This window comes from Apium graveolens, chromosome 4 (assembly GCF_009905375.1).
Source record: "Apium graveolens cultivar Ventura chromosome 4, ASM990537v1, whole genome shotgun sequence".
NCBI classification, from domain to species: Eukaryota; Viridiplantae; Streptophyta; class Magnoliopsida; order Apiales; family Apiaceae; genus Apium; species Apium graveolens.
This window is the reverse complement of record NC_133650.1, coordinates 16,012,801-16,039,803: the sequence shown is the minus strand read 5'-3', so window position 1 is coordinate 16,039,803 and position 27,003 is coordinate 16,012,801.

Sequence of the window (27,003 nt, the reverse complement as noted above, 5' to 3'; positions counted from 1 at the left end):
TAACTAGAACGTGTCCTCAGAATTTGTGCAAAGGGACACAGTGACTGTTTGTCTAAAAGAACATAGACCACCACAAAAATTTCATTATTCATATGGAGTGATTTGTGTGTGCATTAAGCTAAATAACTAATAAAGAGTAAAGTCTGATTTACTTCAGTACATCTTAGAAATAAGTCATAATTAAAATTTTGCTAAAGAGCTGTCATTATCCTGAAACCTACTGATAAATGAGTTCATGCATGAGTCCACCTCAACTGTTTTTGTGCTAATTTTATGCATCTTTGAAATTCTCTTTTACAGTGGCTTCTCAGTGTAAGTGAGTCACGACTGCTTATCAGAATTTATGCTATTATCAGAGTATTTCTCTAGTAATCATAGAGTGTGAACAGTCACCAAGAAAATATTTTGCTTTTCTAATGCATATTTACTTAATACCAGCTATGCACTTGGGTCGTCCCATTCACATTTTTACTCTAGATCTCAAAGGAGTACCTGATATTATTCTTTGATTCTTGTTCTTCTTCTTTTGATAAGTGAGGTTTATCAGCACTTAGTACATTCAGCAATTTTACTAGAATCAGAACTTAAACAGATGAGTAGCATTATTCTAATTTGGGACTTAGTAATAAGATGAATAAAGTAAACTAAACTAAGCTCAAGTATCAGAATTTGCTTGTGTCATAAGATTTCCACAGAAATAATTACTTCTTTCATGGGATCATTTGTTTATTGAAGACTAGTAGGTCAGTATCTAGCACAATTATCCTCATAGGATTGAATGATTACTTAAACAGATATATCACTTATTAGAGTTAAGAGATATGTATCAGACAACAGTCAGTACTTAAAAACATTTATCAATTAATGCACAGAATATACAAAGAGATTAATTCTGTAAATACTGATCATAAAGTCTGATAACATAGAACAAGTTTAAGCAGATTTAGAGAAAGAACCTGAAATCATTCCAAGTTCATTTACCAATTTTGTAAAGGTAGCTTCACACAGTGGTTTTGTGAAGATATCTGCTACTTGTTGATCTGTGGGAACAAAATGCAATTCCACTGTACCTTCATCCACATGTTCCCTGATGAAATGGTACCTGATGCTGATGTGCTTTGTCATAGAGTGTTGAACTGGATTACCTGTCATAGCAATTGCACTTTGATTATCACAGTAAATAGGGATTTTGAAATATGTTAACCCATAATCCAGTAACTGATTCTTCATCCAAAGAATCTGTGCACAGCAGCTTCCTGCAGCAATATACTCTGCTTCTGCAGTTGATGTGGAAATTGACTTTTGTTTCTTGCTATACCAAGAAACCAACCTGCCTCCAAGAAATTGGCAGCTACCACTTGTGCTTTTCCTGTCAATTTTGCAACCTGCAAAATCTGCATCTGAGTAACCTATTAATTTAAAATCTGATTCTCTAGGATACCATAATCCTAGATCAGCTGTTCCTTTAAGATACTTAAAGATTCTTTTTACAGCTGTTAAGTGAGGTTCTCTTGGATCTGCTTGAAATCTTGCACAAAGACAGGTAGCAAACATGATATCTGGTCTACTAGCAGTTAGATAGAGAAGTGAGCCAATCATACCTCTGTAATCAGTAATATCTACTGAATTACCAGTATCCTTATCCAGTTTTATTGCAGTGGCCATGGGAGTGGATGCACTTGAACAGTCTTGCATTCCAAATTTCTTCAGCAAGTTTCTGGTGTACTTAGATTGACAAATAAAAGTTCCTTCTTCACTCTGCTTGACTTGAAGGCCCAGAAAATAACTAAGTTCTCCCATCATACTCATCTGATATCTTGACTGCATTAGTTTGGCAAACTTTTTGCAAAGTTTGTCATTTGGAGACCCAAAAATAATATCATCAACATAAATCTGGATCAAAAGTAAGTCCTTGCCATGGTTGAGATAGAACAGTGTTTTGTCAATAGTTCCTCTGTTGAATCCACTTTCCAGAAGAAACTGAGCTAAAGTCTCATACCATGCTCTAGGAGCTTGCTTAAGTCCATAAAGTGCTTTATCAAGCCTGTAGACATAATCTGGATGTTTGGAATCTACAAAGCCTGGAGGTTGTTCAACATATACTTCCTCTTCCAATTCTCCATTGAGAAAAGCACTTTTCACATCCATTTGAAAGACAGTAAACTTTTTGTGAGCAGCATAAGCCATGAATATCCTTATGGCTTCTAACCTAGCAACTGGCGCAAATGTTTCATCATAGTCAATTCCCTCCTGTTGAGAATATCCTTTTGCAACCAGCCTTGCCTTGTTCCTTACAATTATGCCATCACTGTCAGTTTTGTTTCTGAATACCCACTTTGTACCAACAACCGATCTATTCTTAGGTCTTGGCACTAAGGTCCAGACTTTGTTTCTTTCAAATTCATTCCACTCTTCCTGCATTGCTTGCACCCAATCAGCATCTTGAAGAGCTTCTACCACTTTCTTTGGCTCAGACTGAGAGAGAAAAGAATTGTAAAGACATTCATTCGAAGTACCTGTTCTAGTTCTGACACCTGCCTCAGGATTTCCAATTATCAAATCAGGTGTATGTGATTTTGTCCACTTCCTTGCAGATGGAAGATTTTCTCTAGAACTGGATGCTCCCCCATGATTCATGCTGTCTTCGGTTTCATTTTCTGATGCTCCCCCTGAAACTATGCTCTCTGAGTTGGATCCTTCAGCATTTAGATTTTCAGTACTGTCAGTACTTGGCTTATCAGAATTTGAAGAGCCAGATGTATGTTCTGATGCTTCTTGAGATGTGATAATATCTTGAGTATGCTCCCCCTGCATTGGTGCATCTTCCTTTGACGTAGTCACCACAGTTTCAATAACATCAGAGTTTAATCCATCAGAATTCACAGTATCAGGACTTAGACTGTCAGGACTTGAGGTATCAGAATATGAATCTTCATTTTCAAATCTCAGCTGATCATGATCAATGCAATCTTCAAGTCCAGTGATCTTCTTGTCATCAAAAGAGACATTGATAGATTCCATGACCACTTTTGTTCTCAAATTATAGACTCTGAAGGCTTTGTAGAAAGTGGATATCCAACAAAGATTCCCTCATCAGCTTTTAGATCAAACTTGGATAGCTGTTCAGGATGAGTCTTGAGAACAAAACACTTACATCCAAATACATGAAAGTATTTGAGATTTGGCTTCTTGTTCTTCACCATCTCATATGGTGTTTTTCCATGCTTGTTAATGAGTGTTGCATTTTGAGTAAAACAAGCAGTCTGCACAGCATCAGCCCAGAAATAGGTTGGAAGCTTTGCTTCTTCAAGCATTGTTCGTGCAGCTTCAATGAGAGTTCTATTCTTCCTTTCAACAACTCCATTTTGCTGTGGAGTTCCAGGAGCAGAAAATTCCTGCTTTATTCCATGGTTTTTGCAGAACTCTTCCATTATCAGATTCTTGAATTCAGTGCCATTATCACTCCTCAAAATTTTCACAGAATCTTTGATCAATTTATCCAGATGTTTGACATGATCAATCAGGATAGATGCAGTTTCATTTTTTGTGTGCAAGAAATACACCCATGTGTATCTGGTGAACTCATCTACTATGACCAACGCATATTTCTTCTTTGCAATAGACATGACATTCACTGGACCAAATAGATCAACATGAAGTAGATAATAAGGCTCAAGAATTGATGATTCAGTCTTGCTCTTGAACGAAGATTTTCTTTGTTTAGCCTTCTGACATGAGTCACAAAGACCATCAGGAACAAACACTGATTTTGGCAGTCCTCTCACAAGATCTTTCTTGATCAGTTCATTTATCTTGTTGAAGTTTAAATGAGAGAGTTTCTTGTGCCAATTCCAGCTTTCTTCAGTTGAGGCTCTACTCACTAAACAGATTGCAGAACCATCAGAACTTGTTGAAAGCTTAGCTTCATAAATGTTACCACGCCTGAATCCCTTCAGAACAATTTTTTCTTTAGATTTACTAACTATTTCACAATGTTCTGCAAAGAAATCAACATGATAACCTTTGTCACAGATTTGACTTATACTCAGTAAGTTGTGTTTAAGTCCTGAGACCAGAGCTACATCTTTAATGATGACATTCCCAAGATTGATATTGCCATATCCCAAAGTTTTTCCAATGTTGCCATCTCCATAAGAAACACTTGGGCCAGCTTTCTCCACAAAGTCTGATAGCAGGGCCTTATTTCCAGTCATATGTCCTGAACATCCACTGTCCAGAACTAAAATATTTTTCCTGTTGCCCTGCAATCAAAAAGACCACTAATTATTAGTTTTAAGGACCCAGACTTGCTTGGATCCTTTGGCCTTTTTAGGTTTGTTAACATTTGCAGCGGATTTAGCATCAGATTTTATGTTAACAGTTTTCTTATCAGAACTTATACTACCAGACTTTGAATCAGAACTTACACTAGAAGGAACAACAGAAACTTTCTTTAAAGAAGGTTTTATTTGATAATAATCATAGTACAAACTATGATATTCCTTACAAGTATAAATGGAATGCAATAAACTACCACAATGAAAACAAGGATTTTGTGGTTTGTATCTAACAAACTGACTCTTAACTCCTGATTTTGAAGAAAAGGAGTTAATATTCTTATTCTTCCTGCAAAAAGAAGCCAGATGGTTAGAACTTCCACAGTTATGACACGCTTTCCTAGGAGCATCAGGAACAGATTTATAGTTATTGCTTTTATTCACACCTTCCTTTCCATTCCTGTTTTTCCTAGGTGATTTTACCTTGTTTGCATTCTTAACATCTTTCAGCTTATGCTTAAGCTGCTTCTTTGTCATTAAGCCTATGTTAACTTCAGCTGTCTTTTCCTGTTTTAGTTTGTCAGAAGCTAATTCCTTTTTAACTTCTGATTTCTCATTTTCAGATTTTTCAGTTACAAACTTAACAGGTTTTAACTTCGGCTTTTGCTTATCAACAGGCTTAATTTCTACAGTTCCTTTTTCATTTTTATTTTCTCCATAACCTAAGCCCTCTTTCCAGTTTCCACTGCTTAGCAAATTTTGAGTTGTTTTGCCAGAGTTAGTCCAAGTTCTGATAATCTCTCTCTCCTTTTCTAACTCAGTTTTTAGAGATTCATTCATTTTTAGCACTTCATCCCTAACATAAAAAGCATCATCTCTATCCTTCTGAGTTTGATGGAACATGACTAACTCTTTTTCTAAGAAATCATTTCTTTTCCTAAAAGCAAGATTTTCAGAAGTTAATCTTTCACATGTTAAAGTTTGATCTCTATAACTAACAAACATGGTTTTAAGATATCTTCTCAACTCATTAATATCATCAGTATGAAAAGCATAAGTAGTCTGAGGTACCTTTGTTTCAGCAGCTTCAGAACTGCTCTCAGAACTTGATTTATCAGCATTTGCCATCAATGCATAGTTCTCCTCACTTTCAGAGTCTGAGGTGTCTGTCCAGCTTTTCTGCTTTGTGACAAGAGCTTTGCCTTTGTCACTCTTGGTCTTCTTGCAATCAGGAGATATGTGGCCTTTCTCACCACAATTATAACATTTAACATTAGCGTAATCTCCTCTGTCAGACTTTCCTCCTCTTCCTTCAGATCTTCTGAAATTCTTCTTATCAGAACTTATGCCTTTCCTGGAAAACTTCTTACCCTTTTTGAACTTCCTGTATGCAATCTTTGTGATTCCTTTCACCATAAGAGCACACAGCTTCATCATCTCCTCATCAGCATCAGTTTCAGGCAAGCTTTCAGAATCTGAGTCATCATCACTCTCAGAACTTGATGACTCAGTATCAGACTTTATGATAAGAGCTTTACCCTTGTCTTTCTTTGAGGAAGGTGGTTTGGGGGATTCCTCTTCAGCCTTGAGAGCAACTGTCCTTGACTTTCCTCCTTTCCTCTTGCTTCTTTGTTCCATCTCAAGTTCATGAGTCTTGAGCATTCCATAGATTTCATCAAGAGTTGTTTCATCAAGATTGTAGTTGTCTCTTATTGTTGTTGCCTTCAAATCCCAACATTCAGGAAGAGCTAACAGGAATTTAAGGTTTGTATCTTCAAGATCATACTCCTTATTAACCAATGACAAGTCATTCAAGAGTTTGACAAATCTATCATATACATCAGTCAATGACTCATTAGTCCTAGAGTCAAAGTGTTCATACTCTTGAGTGAGTATTGTCTTCCTGTTCTTCTTAACTGTTTCAGTTCCTTGACACCTTGTCTCCAGTGCATCCCATATCTCCTTAGCAGTCTTGCAGTTGATTACCCTGTTTGACATTACATTATCAATGGCATTATGCAATAAGTGTCGTACCTTGGCATCCTTAGCAATAGATGCTATATCTTCAGCAGTGTAATCACTCTTTTCCTTTGGTACGGTCTTTGCTGCTTCACCTGCAACTACAACAGCGAGCTTGGTAGGTTTGTGAGGCCCTTCCTTGATTCTATCAAGGTATTCTGGATCTGTTGCTTCCAGAAACATGGTCATCCTTACCTTCCATATGGGATATTCAGATGGTCTCAATATGGGAACTCTGATAGTCTCATATCGACTCTGAGTTGATGTCTTTGATGATTCCTCAGTTTTGGTAGGCTTAGTTGGAGTTTCTGTGTCAGACATGATTGTGTTTGGATCTTTAACTGTATGTGTGTTAACAGAAGGCTCTGATACCACTTGTTAGGTCACACTTTCACTGTAGAGGGGGTGAATACAGTGTTTATTACAATCAAATCAAACTTCAAGAACTTATGTAACAGAAAACAAACTTTATTGAAACAATAAACTCTGTTACAATCTGGAACTGTTATCTCTCAGTGATGAACAAAATATCACGAGAGCTGCTAGGGTTACAGTAAATAATATTCTCGATAATGATAACACTTATAGTGTAAACCCTATGTCTGTGTTTATATATTACACAGTTACAAGATAATCGCTAATTGATATGGAATATAATTCTGCTTCCTAATATATATCAATCAGATATCTTTCCTTCCAAGTATTCCATTCTTTACGGAATTCCTTCTTCATGCATATCTCTTCTTATGTTTATCTTGATCTTCTTAACTTTAATCAGCTACTGTCCTTATCTGATCGTCCTTCAGCACTTAAGTTCTGATATCTATCTCCTGATGCTTATCTCCTGATAACATAAGTACTGATATCCCTTAAGTTCTGACGTCCAGTATAAGTACTGATCAGTTAAGTACTGATTTGTTCTGTTCAAATAAGATCTGAAATCTAAACATAAAACATATTAGCCATGACATTATCAAATATATCTAACAATTCTTCAACAAACATTTCTCAGCATATCTGAGTTCATCAATCATTCTCTGTTTGACATCTTTAAGCTCTGCAGTATCTTCACCAGTTTGAAATATTGCGGCTCTGAGATCATTAATCTTTGCTTTTCTCAACTCCTGATCTAGTCTTATGACATAGGCTTTGTCAGACTCTAGATTAAACTCAAGCCCCCTAATACCAAGATATGTTCTGATCTGTGCAGTATTAGGCTTCATATCAACAATATCACCATTGTGATTTCTGTACTTTGGAACATATATGCTGTCAGACTTAACAGAATAAAGTCTTTTCTGTCTCTGAATCTGTTCTTTCAAATAGTTTGCAGCAGTCCCTGTCAATCTGTCATCCACTTGAAGTAAGAATAATACATGCTCCAATTCTTCAAAATACTTCAATGGAATGGCATTTTGTCTTATATGATATACCCTACCATCTGTCATGAAATACAACAAGATGTGTTCCTTCAAGTAGGTATGGTAAACCATTTGTACAGATTCCAGTTGATTCAATCTTTCAGGAGTTGCTCCAATACCTGGTTCACTCAAGGAAGTTGGATCATTGGTAGTGTTGTGTACTCTTCTTTCATCAGCACTTCCCAATCCAGTTTTATCTCTTGCTTCCTTTCCAGTAACTACTCTAGCTTCAAAACGAGTTGCAGTAGTCTTCAAAGATTGAGTTTGTTTTGCCTTAGTGAATCCTGGTAGGAGTGTTTTTGATCTTCCTTCTGATATCAAGTTAACTTGAGCTGTGTCAGAGGTTACTTGCTTCTTTTAAATATCAGAACTTACAATTTCTTGACTCTGAACAACTTGAGCCATGTCAGAGGTTGTTTTAAGAACTTTTCTTGAAGTCAGAGCAAGATTATCTTTGTCATCAGTAATTTCTTCATCTTCAGGAGGTACATAAACTTTAACAGGTTCACCAACCTTTTCTTTACCCTTGGATCTTGGATCTATCTTTGGTTGTGATTTAGCAAATGTTGCTTCAGTTTGTGCCTTTTCTTTAATCACAATGCCTTTAATTTTTGGAAGTGACTTTTTACCAGAAGCTTCAGATTTAGATGTGGCTTTCTTTGATTTAAGTCTAGCTTCTTCTTCCTTTAAACTTTCCAAGTCCATTTCTGGATTTTCTTGAAGAAATAACTGTCTTGACATTTCTTCATCAAGATCTAGAAGTTCATCAGAATTTATTCTTTTACCAGTATCAGAACTTATCCTGTGACTTGCAATTTCAGCATTTCTTGATGAGAATCTTTTACCTTGACTATGACCTCCACCCATTCCAGAGTTTCCTTGGTCATCTTTTTCATCATCCTTTCCTTGCAGTGTCTTGTCATCCTTGCATTTGGACTTAATTACTTTCTCCCCCTTTTTGGCATCAGCAGGAAGTAGAAGAGAGATAAGCAATTCCACTGAAGATTGGATTTCAGTCAATTGTGATTGCTGAGAAGCTTGATTTTGCAGAATTTGATCAATCTGTGCTTGTTGACGATCTTGAGTCTTCTCAATATAAGCAATCCTGTCAATAGAAGGTTGAAAGAACTTTTTCTTATCAAGTTTCCAAACTTGTTCCTGCTTGATAAGTTCTCCTGAATCTTATGTATTTCTGCATGAGTGGTTGAATGAAGACCTTGTAGATGTTTAGTACTCAATGCAGTGACACGAAGCTGGGTTTTAAAATCATCAGAATTTAACATTTCATCAGCTTTAGTCAAGTGCTCAGTAAGATGTAACGCAGATGGAATACATGAAACTGAGTTCCATTCCTTAGTCCACTCCTGACCTGCAGGAGTTTCACTCCAAGGCACTGGTGGTTCCTCTGTAACAAACTTCTTTACTAGTTCAGACTTAGAAAGAGGAATATGTCCTGAAGGACCTGCTGCATCAGTATCTGCAGTTGGAGCAGCATCACCAGTATCTCCAGCATGTGCAGCATCAGAACTTATAGAATCAGTATCATCTGATATAATAGCAGTGTGAGTAGCAATGGAGGCTTCAGCATCCTCTAGTTGCTGAGCTGATGCTAAGTTCTGATCAACAGCCATATCCTGATGCTCACCTAAAGTCTGATCATCAGTGTCTAGATGCAGAGAAGGTGACTTAGATAATTTCGGAGTTTGAATAGCATCAGGAACAGGTGTTGGCAAAAGATTTGTTGCTGTTGGAGCTTCTAAGAGAATTACTCCAGGCACAACTAAGTGTTGATCAACATTATCAGCACTTGGGCCTTGATTACCAAGAGACACAGATGGGAAATTAGCCTTGTCAGATACAGTTTCCTGAGATGGAGTTGATGGAGAAGAAGTAACTGGAGCAAATTCTTTTTCTTGTGAGATCAGAGATTCCTGATCCCCTTCCTTAGCTGCTTCCTCCTCATCATCTGAAACTGGCCTTTGTGCCCTCTGTTTCCTGTATCTCTTGTTTGATTTGGATTCTTTTGGAGTTTCAGGAACAGTCATTCGTCTAAGCCTTTTGAGAAGCTTAGAACCCCCAATATCAGAATCCTTCTGAGAAGTTGCTTTCTCAGCTTCATTTACCACAGGTTCTGAAGAAAGAATCTGTTCTTCAGAATCTGATTCATCTCTCAAAGTAATCCTTCTCTTCTTCTGAGGTGTTTGAGAAACAGTCTTTGTTCTCTTTGGCTTAGAAGATGTAGGCTTCACATATGACTTGAGATATGTTCTGAGAGATGGTTGAGAGGTTTGAGGTGGCTGAGTAGAGGTGGTAGGTGCTGATGAACCAGGTTCTGATGTTTGAACATCAGGATAAAGTGCAGTGTACTTCACAGGATCATAGGTGATTAAGGCTTGTTTGACAGATAAAGGTATTAAGAGGGGTCTTAACACAGCCTTTTTATTATCAGAAGATAATAAATCAGTAAAAGCTCTCTTAGCTATTCTGAAAGATGGAATTAGATCACCAAAATTTTGGGGCTGATTACAACAAAAACTATAAATAAGCTGACAAAATCTTGCAAAATATACAGTATTGCGATCTTCTGTCATCCTATCCCCAATAAAACCTAAGACTGCTCGTGCATAATCAAAATCAGTGTGATTTAGAAGTGCATACCCGATTTGTTGGCTGAATATGGGAATTGCATCAAAATTTGAACATCTGTTGGCGAAAGCTTTGGTAATGCAATCAAAGAAGAAACTCCATTCCCTCCTTATGAAAGATCTCTTCAACTGTCCAAGCTTGGTCAATGTTCCTTCATATCCCAGACTAACCATCATGTGTTGAAGAACTGAGTCATCAACAGTAGAATAAACACAGTCCTCAGGTAGCTGTAATGCCTGTCTAACCGTAGACAGAGTCACAACATACTCATTTTCCCCTGATGAAAATATTAAACTTGGGGACCCTTGAGCACCACCATTGTCATATACTCCACTCCTCCAAAACTCCAGTACTTGAACTCCAGAAATGGATGTAGGCTCAGTTAGAGCAAACCCAATATCAGAACTAGTAAGAAAGTCCTGAATGAAATGAAGTTCAGAGGGTGCCTCTGTCGTGTTAAGTATCGCAGAGAAGTTATTAGGAACAAACTTTGCTCCATCAAAGAGAATGTCCTTGGGTGCCATTATGTTTGGAAAGAAATCGGTAACCTGTAATGTGTTTGAGAAAATGCCTCTTAAAAGAAGACGTCAGTAGATGAGAGAGTATAAAAGTAAAGAGAGAGATAAAATATAAAAGTAAATAAAAGATTTGACAATCTTTGCTCTCTTTTACTTATACACAAAAAAATAACCGTTGAGGACACATGGCAGACATGCATTTAAAAGTAGTGGTAAATACCTTGACAACTGTTATACATAGATAAGGCAAAAAGTAATGGGCACGGTAAATAAGGAATAGTTACCACCCACTTGCAGTTTTTCAAGGAAAAACCGTTCCACTTACCTAGATTCCATTAATCAAGGTGAATCAGTTTAATTTAAAATTGAAACTGTTCCCACTAATTCAAATATTTTACTCTGCAATATCAATATTCAAAAAAAAACTGTGTGTGAGAATGAGTAAAATCAATCAGTTAAGTAAGTACTGATAAAACATTATCAGAACTTAAAATCAAACACAATTTATAAGATCATCAGAATATTTATCAGGATTTATCAATGCGTATCAAAATTTCTCAGAGACAAGATCATAAGACAAAAACAAATTCCATTAATATATCAAGATAATACATTGATGAAATTGAAATTACATCAGAACTTTTACAATCTTGTCCTAAGTTTCTAAACCTAACGTCAACAACTTTAGTCCTAGCTAAGAAGCCTGACAAAGCTGAGGATGAAGAAGAACAGGAAGAAGACGAGATTAAGTCATCTTCCTCTTCCTATCTTCGACAAACAAGATAGCGAGTCGTATGATTTGCTCTTGCTGACAGATAGCTTCCCGCCTTTCCTCCTCCATTCGATCAAGATAAAGCTGGTAGTCCATCTCGAAGAACAGTAGTCGACTCAGCACCGCCTGTGGGACAGAGCCCCATATCTCTTCAGGAATGGCAGTTACATGCCACTCCTGCTGCCAGTCGGCGCAGCTTAGCTCCATATGGAAATTTTGGTAATTCAAAAACATGTTGAATCGGACCATGATGTTTTTGAAAAAGAATATGAAGTTAAGATTGTGAGAAAAAAAAATGATGGGAAGGCTAATGTGAAGTGGCTGTTTATATAGGCAAGAGAATGCCAGGAGACGCGAAGAGATTTAATGTTGACAGATAGAGTTAAGTCTACCTTGTCTCCCTAGACTTGAAAAAGAATAACAGTCATTGGAAAGGGATTTGCACATGTAACAAGTAAGAGTGAACTGTTTAAGTACGAGTGCCATTAATCTTAACCATAGACTATTAATCTTCCACTTCAACATATTCTAAATTAATTTGAGACTGTTACCAAATTTTATTCACAGATAAGTCAAGTAAAGGGTTAGACTGAAAAATCAGAACTTAGACCTATACCAGAACTTAACAGTCATCAGAACATAATGTCTTTACTCGAAAAAGGAATATCTATCTTAGTAAGTTTTCATACAAGTTCTGAGTTATAGTCTTCAGAACTTAATCATCAGAACATGTAACTAGAACTTGTCCTCGGAATTTGTGCAAAGTGACACAGTGACTGTTTATCTAAAATAACAGAGACCACCACAAAAATTTCATCATTCATATGGAGTGATTTGTGTGTGCATTAAGCTAAATAACCAATAAAGAGTAAAGTCTGATTTACTTCAGTACATCTTAAAAATAAGTCATAATTAAAATTTTGCTAAAGAGCTGTCATTATCCTGAAACTTACTGATAAATAAGTTCATGCATGAGTCCACCTCAACTGTTTGTGTGCTAATTTTATGCATCTTTTTAAATTCTATTTTACAGTGGCTTCTCAGTGTAAGTGAGTTACGACTGCTTATCAGAATTTATGCAATTATCAGAGTATTTCTCCAGTAATCATAGAGTGTGAAAAGTCACCAAGAAAATATTTTTGCTTTTCTAATGCATATTTACTTAATACCAGCTATGCACTTGGGTCGTCCCATTCACATTTTTACTCTAGATCTCAAAGGAGTACCTGATATTCTTCTTTGATTCTTTTTCTTCTTCTTTTGATAAGTGAGGTTTATCAGCACTTAGTACATTAAGCAGTTTTACTAGAATCAGAACTTAACAGATGAGTAGCATTATTCTAATTTGTGACTTAGTAATAAGATGAATAAAGTAAACTAAACTAAGCTCACATATCAGAATTTGCTTGTGTCATGAGATTTCCACAGAAATAATTACTTCTTTCATGGGATCATTTGTTCATTGAAGACTAGTAGGTCAGTATCTAGCACAATTATCCTCATAGGATTGAACAATTACTTAAACAGACATATCACTTATTAGAGTTAAGAGATATATATCAGACAACAGTCAGTACTTAAAGACATTTATCAATTTAGCATAGAATTCACAAAAAAGAGTAATTCTGTAAATACTGATCATATAGTCTGATAACACATAACAAGTTTAAGCAGATTTAGAGAAAAAAACCCTGAAATCATTCCAAGTTCATTTACCGATCTTGTAAAGGTAGCTTCACACAGTGGTTTTGTGAAGATATCTGCTACTTGTTGATCTGTGGGAACAAAATGCAATTCCACTGTACCTTCATCCACATGTTCCCTGATGAAATAGTACCTGATGCTGATGTGCTTTGTCATCGAGTGTTGAACTGGATTACCTGTCATAGCAATAGCACTTTGATTATCACAGTAAATAGGGATTTTGAAATATGTTAACCCATAATCCAGTAACTGATTCTTCATCCAAAGAATCTGTGCACAACAGCTTCCTGCAGCAATATACTCTGCTTCTGCAGTTGATGTGGAAATTGACTTTTGTTTCTTGCTATACCAAGAAACCAATCTGCCTCCAAGAAATTGGCAGCTTCCACTTGTGCTTTTCCTGTCAATTTTGCAACCTGCAAAATCTGCATCTGAGTAACCTATTAATTTGAAATCTGATTCTCTAGGATACCATAATCCTAGATCAGCTGTTCCTTTAAGATACTTAAAGATTCTCTTTACAGCTGTTAAGTGAGGTTCTCTTAGGTCTGCTTGAAATCTTGCACAAAGACAGGTAGCAAACATGATATCTGGTCTACTAGCAGTTAGATAAAGAAGTGAGCCAATCATACCTCTGTAATCAGTAATATCTACTGATTTACCAGTATCCTTATCCAGTTTTGTTGCAGTGGCCATGGGAGTGGATGCACTTGAACAATCCTGCATTCCAAATTTCTTCAGCAAGTTTCTGCTGTACTTAGATTGACAAATAAAAATGCCTTCTTCACTCTGCTTGACTTGAAGGCCCAGAAAATAACTAAGTTCTCCCATCATACTCATCTGATATCTTGACTGCATTAGTTTGGCAAACTTTTTGCAAAGTTTGTCATTTGGAGACCCAAAAATGATATCATCAACATAAATCTGGACCAAAAGTAAGTCCTTGCCATGGTTGAGATAGAACAGTGTTTTGTCAATAGTTCCTCTATTGAATCCACTTTCCAGAAGAAACTGAGCTAAAGTCTCATACCATGCTCTAGGAGCTTGCTTAAGTCCATAAAGTGCTTTATCAAGCCTGTAGACATAATCTGGATGTTTGGAATCTACAAAGCCTGGAGGTTGTTCAACATATACTTCCTCCTCCAATTCTCCATTAAGAAAAGCACTTTTCATATCCATTTGAAAGATAGTAAACTTTTTGTGAGCAGCATAAGCCATGAATATCCTTATGGCTTCTAACCTAACAACTGGTGCAAATGTTTCATCATAGTCAATTCCTTCCTATTGAGAATATCCTTTTGCAACCAGCCTTGCCTTGTTCCTTGTAATTATGCCATCACTATCAGTTTTATTTCTGAATACCCATTTTGTACCAACAACAGATCTATTCTTAGGTCTTGGCACTAAGGTCCAGACTTTGTTTCTTTCAAATTCATTCAACTCTTCCTGCATTGCTTGCACCCAATCAGCATCTTGAAGAGCTTCTTCCATTTTCTTTGGCTCAGACTGAGAGAGAAAAGAATTGTAAAGATATTCATTAGAAGTACCTGTTCTAGTTCTGACACCTGTATCAGGATTTCCAATTATCAAATCAGGTGTATGTGATTTTGTCCACTTCCTTGCAGATGGAAGGTTTTCTCTAGAACTGGATGCTCCCCCATAATTCATGCTGTCTTCGTTTTCATTTTCTGATGCTCCCCCTGAAACTATGCTCTCTGAGTTGGATTCTTCAGCATTTAGATTTTCAGCACTATCAGTACTTGGCTTATCAGAACTTGACGAATCAGAACTTGAAGAGCCAGATGTGTGTTCTGATGCTTCTTGAGATGTGATAATATCTTGAGTATGCTCCCCCTGCATTGGTGCATCTTCCTTTGACGTAGTCACCACAGTTTCAATAACATCAGAGTTTAATCCATCAGAGTTTACAGTATTAGAACTTAGACTGTCAGGATTTAAGGTATCAGAATATGAATCTTCATTTTCAAATCTCAGCTGATCATGATCAATGCAATCTTCAAGTCCAGTGATCTTCTTATCATCAAAAGAGACATTGATAGATTCCATGACCACTTTTGTTCTCAAATTATAGACTCTGAAGGCTTTTGTGGAAAGTGGATATCCAACAAAGATTCCCTCATCAGCTTTTAGATCAAACTTGGATAGCTGTTCAGGATGAGTCTTGAGAACAAAACACTTACATCCAAATACATGAAAGTATTTCAGATTTGGCTTCTTGTTCTTCACCATCTCATATGGTGTTTTTCCATGCTTGTTAATGAGTGTTGCATTTTGAGTAAAACAAGCAGTCTGCACAGCTTCAGCCCAGAAATAGGTTGGAAGCTTTGCTTCTTCAAGCATTGTTCGTGCAGCTTCAATGAGAGTTCTATTCTTCCTTTCAACAACTCCATTTTGCTGTGGAGTTCCAGGAGCAGAAAATTCCTGCTTTATTCCATGATTTTTGCAGAACTCTTCCATTATCAGATTCTTGAATTCAGTGCCATTATCACTCCTCAAAATTTTCACAGAATCTTTGATCAATTTATCCAGACGTTTGACATGATCAATCAAGATAGATGCAGTTTCACTTTTTGTGTGCAAGAAATACACCCATGTGTATCTGGTGAACTCATCTACTATGACCAACGCATATTTCTTCTTTGCAATAGACATGACATTCACTGGACCAAATAGATCAACATGAAGTAGATAATAAGGCTCAAGAATCGATGATTCAGTCTTGCTCTTGAATGAAGATTTTCTTTTTTTGGCCTTCTGACATGAATCACAAAGACCATCAGGAGCAAACACTGATTTTGGCAGTCCTCTCACAAGATCCTTCTTGATTAGCTCATTTATCTTGTTGAAATTTAAATGAGAGAGTTTCTTGTGCCAATTCCAGCTTTCTTCAATTGAGGCTCTACTCATCAAACAGATTGCAGAACCATCAGAACTTGTTGAAAGCTTAGCTTCATAAATGTTACCACGCCTGAATCCCTTCAGAACAACTCTTCCTTTAGATTTACTAACTATTTCACAATGTTCTGCAAAGAAATCAACATGATAACCTCTGTCACAGATTTGACTTATACTCAGTAGGTTGTGTTTAAGTCCTGAGACCAAAGCTACATTTTTAATGATGACATTCCCAAGATTGATATTGCCATATCCCAAAGTTTTTCCAATGTTGTCATCTCCATAAGAAACACTTGGGCCAGCTTTCTCCACAAAGTCTGATAGCAGGGCCTTATTTCCAGTCATATGTCCTGAACATCCATTGTCCAGAACTAAAATATTTTTCCTGTTGCCCTGCAATCAAAAAGACCACTAATTATTAGTTTTAAGGACCCAGACTTGCTTAGATCCTTTGGCCTTTTTAAGTTTGTTAACATTTGCAGCGGATTTAGCATCAGATTTTATGTTAACAGCTTTCTTATCAGAACTTATACGACCAGACTTTGAATCAGAACTTACACTAGAAGGAACAACAGAAACTTTCTTTAAAGAAGGTTTTATTTGATAATAATCATAGTACAAACTATGATATTCCTTACAAGTATAAATGGAATGCCATAAACTACCACAATGAAAACAAGGATTTTGTGGTTTGTATCTAACAGACCGACTCTTAACTCCTGATTTTGAAGATAAGGAGTTAATATTCTTATTCTTCCTGCAAAAAAAAGCCAGATGGTTAGAACTTCCACAGTTATGACATGCTTTCCTAGGAGCATCAGGAACAGATTTATAATTATTGCTTTTATTCACTCCTTCCTTTCCATTCCTGTTTTTCCTAGGTGATTTTACCTTGTTTGCATTCTTAACATCTTTCAGCTTATGCTTAAGCTGCTTCTTTGTCATTAAGCCTATGTTAACTTCAGCTATCTTTTCCTGTTTTAGTTTGTCAGAAGCTAATTCCTTTTTAACTTCTGATTTCTCATTTTCAGATTTTTCAGTTACAAACTTAACAGGTTTTAACTTCGGCTTTTGCTTATCAACAGGCTTAATTTCTACAGTTCCTTTTTCATTTTTATCTTCTCCATAACCTAAGCCCTCTCTCCAGTTTCCACTGCTTAGCAAATTTTGAGTTGTTTTGCCAGAGTTAGTCCAAGTCCTAATAATCTCTCTCTCCTTTTCTAACTCAGTTTTTAGAGATTCATTCATTTTTAGCACTTCATCCCTAACATAAAAAGCATCATCTCTATCCTTCTGAGTTTGATGGAACATGACTAACTCTTTTTCTAAGAAATCATTTCTTTTCCTAAAAGCAAGATTTTCAGAAGTTAATCTTTCACATGTTAAAGTTTGATCTCTATAACTAACAAACATGGTTTTAAGATATCTTCTCAACTCATTAATATCATCAGTATGAAAAGCATAAGTAGTCTGAGGTACCTTTGTTTCAGCAGCTTCATAACTGCTCTCAGAACTTGATTTATCAGCATTTGCCATCAATGCATAGTTCTCCTCACTTTCAGAGTCTGAGGTGTCTGTCCAGCTTTTCTGCTTTGTGACAAGAGCTTTGCCTTTGTCACCCTTAGTCTTCTTGCAATCAGGAGATATATGGCCTTTCTCACCACAATTATAACATTTAACATTGGCGTAATCTCCTTTCCTCCTCTTCCTTCAGATCTTCTGAAATTCTTCTTATCAGAACTTATGCCTTTCCTGGAAAACTTCTTTCCCTTCCTGTATGCAATCTTTGTGATTCCTTTCACCATAAGAGCACACAGCTTCATCATCTCCTCATCAGCATCAGTCTCAGGCAAGCTTTCAGAATCTGAGTCATCATCACTCTCAGAACTTGATGACTCAGTATCAGACTTTATGAAAAGAGCTTTACCCTTGTCTTTCTTTGAGGAAGGTGCTTTGGGGGATTCCTCTTCAGCCTAGAGAGCAACTGTCCTTGACTTTCCTCCTTTCCTCTTGCTTCTTTGTTCCATCTCAAGTTCATGAGTCTTGAGCATTCCATAGATTTCATCAAGAGTTGTTTCATCAAGATTGTAGTTGTCTCTTATTGTTGTTGCCTTCAAATCCCAGCATTCAGGAAGAGCTAATAGGAATTTTAGGTTGGTATCTTCAAGATCATACTCTTTATCAACCAATGACAAATCATTCAAAAGTTTGACAAATCTATCATATAAATCATTCAATGACTCATTCAATTTTGAGTCAAAATGTTCATACTCTTGAGTGAGTATTGTCTTCCTATTCTTCTTAACTGTTTCAATTCCTTGACACCTTGTCTCCAGTGCATCCCATATCTCCTTGGCAGTCTTGCAGTTGATTACCCTGTTTGACATTACATTATCAATGGCACTATGCAGTAAGTGTCGTACCTTGGCATCCTTAGCAATAGATGCTATATCTTCAGCAGTATAATCACTCTTTTCCTTTGGTACGGTCTTTGCTGCTTCTCCTGCAATTACAACAGCGAGCTTGGTAGGTTTGTGAGGCCCTTCCTTGATTCTATCAAGGTATTCTGGATCTGTTGCTTCCAGAAACATGGTCATCCTTACCTTCCATATGGGATATTCAGATGGTCTCAGTATGGGAACTCTGATGGTCTCATATCGACTCTGAATTAATGTCTTTGATGATTCCTCAGTTTTGGCAGGCTTAGTTGGAGTTTCTGTGTCAGACATGATTGTGTTTGGATCTTTAACTGTATGTGTGTTAACAGCAAGCTCTGATACCACTTGTTAGGTCACACTATCACTGTAGAGGGGGTGAATACAGTGTTTATTACAATCAAATCGAACTTCAAGAACTTAAGTAACAGAAAACAAACTTTATTGAAACAATAAACTCTGTTACAATCTGGAACTGTTATCTCTCAGTGATGAACAAAATATCACGAGAGCTGCTAGGGTTACAGTTAAATAATATTCTCGATAATGATAACACTTCTAGTGTAAACCCTATGTCTGTGTTTATATATTACACAGTTACAAGATAATCGCTAATTGATATGGAATATAATTCTGCTTCCTAATATATATCAATCAGATATCTTTTATTCCAAGTATTCCATTCTTTATGGAATTCCTTCTTCATGCATATCTCTTCTTATGTTTATCTTGATCTTCTTAACTTTAATCAGCTGCTGTCCTTATCTGATCGTCCTTCAGCACTTAAGTTCTGATATCTATCTCCTGATGCTTATCTCCTGATAACATAAGTACTGATATCCCTTAAGTCCTGACTTCCAGTATAAGTACTGATCAACAGTTAAGTACTGATTTGTCCTGTTCAAATAAGATCTGAAATCTAAACATAAAACATATTAGCCATGACATTATCAAATATATCTAACATGTATTTATTTTACTACCTTAGAGTGAACAAGATCTTCATTATTAGCTTGATGAAGATCACATAGGATGAAGCCATAACCAATCACGTTTACTTTATTGCACTTTACATATATATGATCATATGATAAATGTATGTGTAGAGTAGTTTAATGATGCATGCTTTATTAGATTAAGGATGTATATATTAGATACGAAACCCATGCCATGCTTGTTAAACAAGATAAAATCTGTAACGACTCAAGATTTTAAAATGAACAATTGATTATGAGATTCTCGTGTTTATCAAACATGGAATAAAATACGAATTTTCTTTATTTCTGACATGGGGTAATTTTGTCAAAAGGGGGTCCACTGAACTTGTAAGATTATGGGTTTTAAGCGAGACTGTTGTGACTCCCTCACTACCTGGAAATCAAACCAGTGACGAATATTGATTTGAAGTATTTTATTCAAGGAAAAATTGGAAATCTTTTTATGATGGGACCATGATCATTTTAAAATTAACAAAACCCTATAAGTTAATATAAATTGAGCAGATGCCTTCCAATGAGTCCAATGCGTTAACCACTAGATCGATAATGAGTGGGTTCACCAAAGAGAATTACTCCTATCTATCGTGGAAGATGTGTTGAAGTATATTGATACTTTTTGACTATTGGGTTTGACTTAATTAAGTTACCACAATAGGATTGTGGACTTAAATGCATAGAGTTTGGCGAGATTTATTAGATAAATATGAACAAATGTTATTCCACTAAGCTATCTAAGAGTCATATAGTTGATATAATTGACAAATGTACCTAAATAATTATGTTTTAGGAGAAAAGCCAAAGCTGACCTAAAGCATGGTGAAATATGGATCTTGGCTCACTAGAAAGGATATAAAATATATTCTTTCCAAATTAATAGTTAGGGCTATTGATTTGATAAAAATAGTGAGAGATATATTGTAAATATATATGAATAATTGCTTGAATATAATTTAATGATCATCTATAGACTAATTCATTTTATACAATTTAATATTATAGATATAAAATGATAAATAACACAAATAAATTCTCTATGTAATAGTCCTTGAGAAGGACAAACTGACATGAATTAATTTCCTCAACTAACATGGAAACTTGAGGATTGTCCTCAGGTTCAAGGATGTCACTCAACCTCCTCCCTTATTTCTTCTAGCTGAGAATGAAACATGTGTTGAATAAAATGCTTACCTGAAGTAAATTGATTATGCAACTGATATTTCATATCTCATGCTTGTAATTATGAGTGCTGAGCTTATGATATGATATGATAGTGATGCTTATGATATAATTGAGCACCTTTAGAAGATGTTTAAAACGGCTCGTCAAAAATATTTGACAATAATAAAGCACCATACTTTTTCATTAATGGGAGAATGATATCTTGTTGTACCATATGTTTTAAAGATGATAGTTATACGTACCTTGATATTTTGGGTTTCAAGAATGGTCTAGAGACTCAGCTTGATTTGATCAAACAATCTTTGAACAACTTTTATTCTCAGTTTGTTAAGAACAAAAGGAATGAGATAGAAAAAACACTCACTGAGTTTTTTAGGCATGTTTAGAACTGCTGAAAATAACACGGTAAAGGCATGAAATACGTCCATATTGATGGTATACATATGGAATGCAAATGGGAAAGGAAAGTGGCCAGGCGAGGTTAAGATTTGATTTTATTCAGTGCCAAACCAAAGTCCAATCCCAAGGGGGCTTTTAAGCCTATTAGTGGTGTTGCTAAAGAAGATAATTGTCACTTCTATGGTAATAACCGGATGATTGGAAGTTAAATTTTCAAGCTTATTTGGAATATATAAAGAAGAAGACCAACAATGGTCAAGCTTCACGTATCGGGTTAGAATTTGAGCAAAAGTTGTTGCTCTGGTTGGAGGAACTCGATGCCTAATTTTGCTCATAAGGCAAAGTTGAGAACTTGGTAAATTGTTATTACGTGCCTTTTTTTAGCGGAAACATATATCATTTCTTGTCAGGACAAGAAATGTATTTCATTTTAATAGATAAACAACAGTTGTTTATTCTATTTTAATGATAAGACTTGTAATGTTGCACAATTAGTTAACAATTTATATATTCTACGATGACTCAAATCAAACATTACCTCTAGCATTGTCGTTTAGGCCATATTAATGAGAAACACATTTCTCAGTTACATACAGATGAATACTTGGATAATTTTGATTTTTATCATACAAAAGATGTGAAATTTGTCTAATTGGAAAAATGACTAAAGTTTCTTTTACCTGATCAGGTGAAAGGGCCACCGAACGATTAGGACTTATACATAATGATGTATGTGGTCCAATGCGTATGCTGGCAAGGGGTGGCTTATACTGCTTCATAACATTTACTGATAATTTCAGTAGATAGGGATATGTGGTTCTTATGAAAAACAAATCCAATTCTTTTGAAATGTTCAAAGAATATAAGGCCGAAGTAGAAAAGCAAACAGGGGAAAGTATAAAAGTTTTATGATCTGATCGTGGAGGATAATACTTAAGCCTCAAATTCAAGATTTTCTTAAAAGATTGCTATATTGTATCACAACTTACTCCTTCTGGAACACCTCAACGGAATAGAGATTCCGAGAGGAGAAATTGTACCTTTTTGGACATGATGCGATCGATGATGAGTCAAGTGAATCTTTCAATCAGTTTCCGGGGTTATGCTCTAGAAATGACTGCATATACACTTAACCGAGTTTCGATAAAAGTGGTTCAAAAGGCTCCATATGAGATATGGACTTAGAAAAGTCATAACATGTCATTTATGAAAATTTGGGGACGTGAAGCATTTGCGAAACGTTTAGCCTCTAACAAGCTTGGACCACAATTAGATAGATGTTATTTTGTGGGATACCCAAAAGTGACTAAAGGGTATAGTTTTTATAATCCTTATGATAAAAATATGTTTGTTGCTTGGACCGCTGTATTTCTTGAAGGAGAAGTACTTTCTAAGAAAACCAGTGGGAGGACAATACATCTCAACGAAGATCGAGAAACATATAATAACATTGAACTAGAGTTGGAACAAGATCATGATGTAAATCAAAAGGTTGAAAGTAATCATGTTCAGAAAACATAGGTTGTTCGTAGATCTAGTAGGATTCACCATGAGCCCGAGAAAAATTTGGACTTCTCTTGACTAAAGATGGTGATGTGATGCTTAAGGATAATGATGAGCCTCTCACCTACCAAGATTCTATGAATAGTCCAGACTATGAGAGATGGTTGGAGGCCATGAAATCCGAGATGGAGTTCATGTATCAAAATAAAGTATTGACTTTTGTTGATCCACCCGAAGGGGTAAAACCTATAGGGTGCAAGTGGGTTTTCAAGAAGAAAACTGACATGGATGGTAAAGTACAGACCTATAAGGCACGATTAGTGGCAAAAGGTTTCAAAAAAATTCATGGTATAAACTATGATGAGACTTTTTCACCAGTTGTTGTGGTCAAGACCATCAGGATTTTGCTAGCAATAGTTGCTTACTTTGACTATGAGATTTGACAAATGGATTTTAAAACCGCTTTCTTATATAGGACCCTTGAAGAGGATGCATATATGATACAACCTGAGGGTTTTGTCGATCCAAAGTTTTCTAAGATGGTCTGTAAGTTAATTCTATCTATTTATAGATTGAAGCAAGCCTCAAAGAGATGGAATATTCATTTTGCAGAAACAGTCAAAGAATTTGGCTTTATTCAAAACGAAGATGAACCGTGTGTTTACAAGAAGGTTAATGGGAGCCATGGAACATTCCTGGTATTATATGTAGATGACATATAAAAATAGGGAATGACATACCTTCTCTACAGGTTGTTAAGACTTGGTTGAGAAATAGTTTCTCAATGAAAGACTTAGGAGATGCTACCTATATATTAAGGATCAAGATTTATAGAGATAGATTGAGGAGATTAATGGACCTATTCAAAGTACATAGATTGATGAAGTATTGCATCATTTTAGGATGCATGAGACAAAGAAAGGATATGTTTTGATGTCTCATGGGATAGTGATCTCAAAAGATAATTGCCTTAAATCATTAGATGATAAGGGCCATTTGAGAAAGTTCCATATGCTTCAGCAATTGGATCTTTAATGTGTATAATTATATGTATTTATCCTAATATTTTATATGCTTTGAGCATGACGAGCAGATACCAGTCTAATCCAGGTGAAGGTCACTAGATAGTTTTCAAGAATATTCTTAAGTACTTAAAGAGGAGTAAAGAATTATTTTTGGTGTACGGAGAAGATAAGGAACTAGTTGTAAAGGGTTATGATGATGCTAGTTTCTGAACCTAATTTTTGGACAGACAAGGATGATTATGTGTTAATGTTTGTTTTGTGTTTTGTCTAAATATAAGTGATGTTAGTTGGAATAGTTCACAGCAAGAACATTGATGATTCTATAATGGAAGCCGATATATTGATGCTTTCGAAACAACCAAGGAAATAGGCGATATCACCCTACTAATGAGATTAATGATCAAGGAGATATAAATGTAAAGTGCATAGTAATGATAATGTTGCAGACCCACCGACTAAGGCTTTGTCGTAGCAGAAGCCTGATGGTCATACTAGTTCCATGAGTATTAGATATATGGGTGTTTGGATCTAGTTCAAGTGGGAGATTGTTAGTGTTTGTGCCTTAGAGACAATACTATGATATTTTAGTTTAAGACATTTTGATTATTAATATTTATGTTATATCAATTATTCATTTTATAATTTGTTAATTCTTAATTTACTACGATATAAATGTTAGATTAATAAATGTCCTTGGAATATGATATGCAATTCTATATCTCTAAGTATGTGACTTAGAAATGAGATTATGAGAATAATATCAATATTCCTAAAGGTCCCTAGTCGAGTATTATTATAGGGGAAAATTAACAATGCATTAAGGCTGGTATGTTTGTCGACTGATGATCACATCTCATTGATCATAGGTATGGTGATACTAAAGTCAAAACGCAGGTACATGTATTAGATATATGGTGTCAGATTGACCCGTTGTGAGATACAACATGTTTATTCTCACTGTGATAATGATGTAATGATCCTTAGACTTGTAATCCTTATATTTTTATACGAGAATTAATGTACTTTGATTACATTAAAAGTTACCTTTGACCGAGTAATGATAAAAATGTATTTCGGTTATATTATGAATCGTATGAGAAATATGAATGATCTAGAAAGGATTTAACCCTCCTATTTTAGGAGTGATATTTTTGGCCTCTTGTGTGAGCTGGACTATGAAATGCGTGATTGCGCTCAAATATTGATTTGTTATGATAGTCTACTCTTTAATCAAGAAAACCTGTATTAAACTTTGATGAGGATGACACATTTACATGCCTCTAGTTTAATCTATAATATGTGGTTAAATGAATTATATTATATTGTACATTATCACGAAAGGTTTAATCGAATCACTGATTTAATTATTATTACTTTGGTAGCAATGATATATTACTAGATGCCGCTCATTATTTATAATTTTAATATAAAATATTAAAATTATTGCCAAGATAATAATAACCTACAGGGTCACACACAAAGAATGCTTGAAGGAGAAATACTTTAAATTATGAATTTAAATTAAATAAGTAATTTGTTTTATTTATGATATTAATTATGCATGACTTAATTAATTAAATAAATAAAATAGAGAAATTACTGTTATTCCCAATCAATGCAACAAGAATTACAGAAAGGAGGGTTGAATGTAATTATGGCTTCATTATCTGAATATAAGAATGTTCTTACTTAATATATGACTGTGTTTGATTTTACAAGAAGTGCGCAATGAAAGTAAAATGGAAATCAAAACACAAAACAATAAAACACAAGGCTTTAAAACTTTTTGGTGGATTTGAACTTATCCACCAGAGATATATATAAGAAGATGAGAACTCTGTGATGCTTGAATGGCACACAGCTGCTTACAAGTGAACTTACGGAATTACAAAGAGATGCTTAACAGATACAGCTTTATCTATCTCTCTGAAAATAATGCTTGCTTGGTTATTTTGTTCTACTTGCTATATTTGGTTTATATACTACCAAGTTACATGATAAAAAGATAAACAAGTAAAAACAAAAATTATTTATAGTCTAATTCCATGCTACTTCATTATTCTATCCAACATCTTTGCATATCTTCAAAATTGCATGGAAATAGTAATGCTATTTTGTTCTCTAAATCCTGCAATTAGACTGCCACATTCCATTTGCAAACACCCGATGCATGTGATTGTGTTGTCACTATCAACTGCTCTTTTGAATTATGATCATCCGTCGTGACTATGTTGGTCATCCATCGGGAGCCTTGTTGATTATCTGTCGGGAGCTTTTATTGATCATCCGTTGAGAGCCTTTCTGTCACTTGACTCTATTTCACTTATATAGAACTACAAGACATCTTATATTTACAATTAGTCAACCTATTCTGCATATCAATCTAGTGGTCAACATGACTTATAGAATCCTACAACATCTACTAATACATTATTGTTTGAAGGCATGTGCTACAAGACTTATTATTACATAAGCTACACTCTCGATGGATGTTCAGTAGACAAGTCATTTATGGCATCATTACACTCAGCTTTAGATAAATGATCTAGATTGGTAGTGATTACCCGATTGCTTGATGAACTTGTCTCTTCATCCTCTTCCAATCCATCTACAGCCTAGTCATTTTCTTGTGTAATGAAAGCCCTTTCCCTTTGCTTGAGCAACTCGAAGTATTTCTGCTTATAGTCAACAGCCTCAAACTTCTTTTTACCAGAATCAGGCTTTCTACATTCACTAGAAAAATGACCCGCCAAGCCACATTTGAAACACTTGAATTTAGACTTATCAACCATGTTTCTGTTTGGCTTAGCTGCTCCAAAATTCTTCTTGAATTTGAGCTTGGTAAATCTCCTGGATAGAAAATCAAGATGCTCATCTATGTCATCCATGTCATCTTGACTAAGTTGGTCTTCATGCTCAGCTACTAGTCCCTTTCCTTTGCCTTCACAAACTTTTAAGTTTGGTGCAGATTCAATAGTTTCAACCTTTATCTCCTTCTCCTTTTCTTGCTCAACAACTAGTACAATGGAACCTCCCTTCTTTCTTCCTTTCTTCATCTTCTCATCTTGGTCTATTTCAAGCTCATAGGTTTTTAGGATACCATACAGTCCATCCAAGGTGAACTCCTTGTAATCTTGATAATTTCTCAATAAGACTGTCATAGGCTTCCATTCCTTTGGTAGAGATCTAAG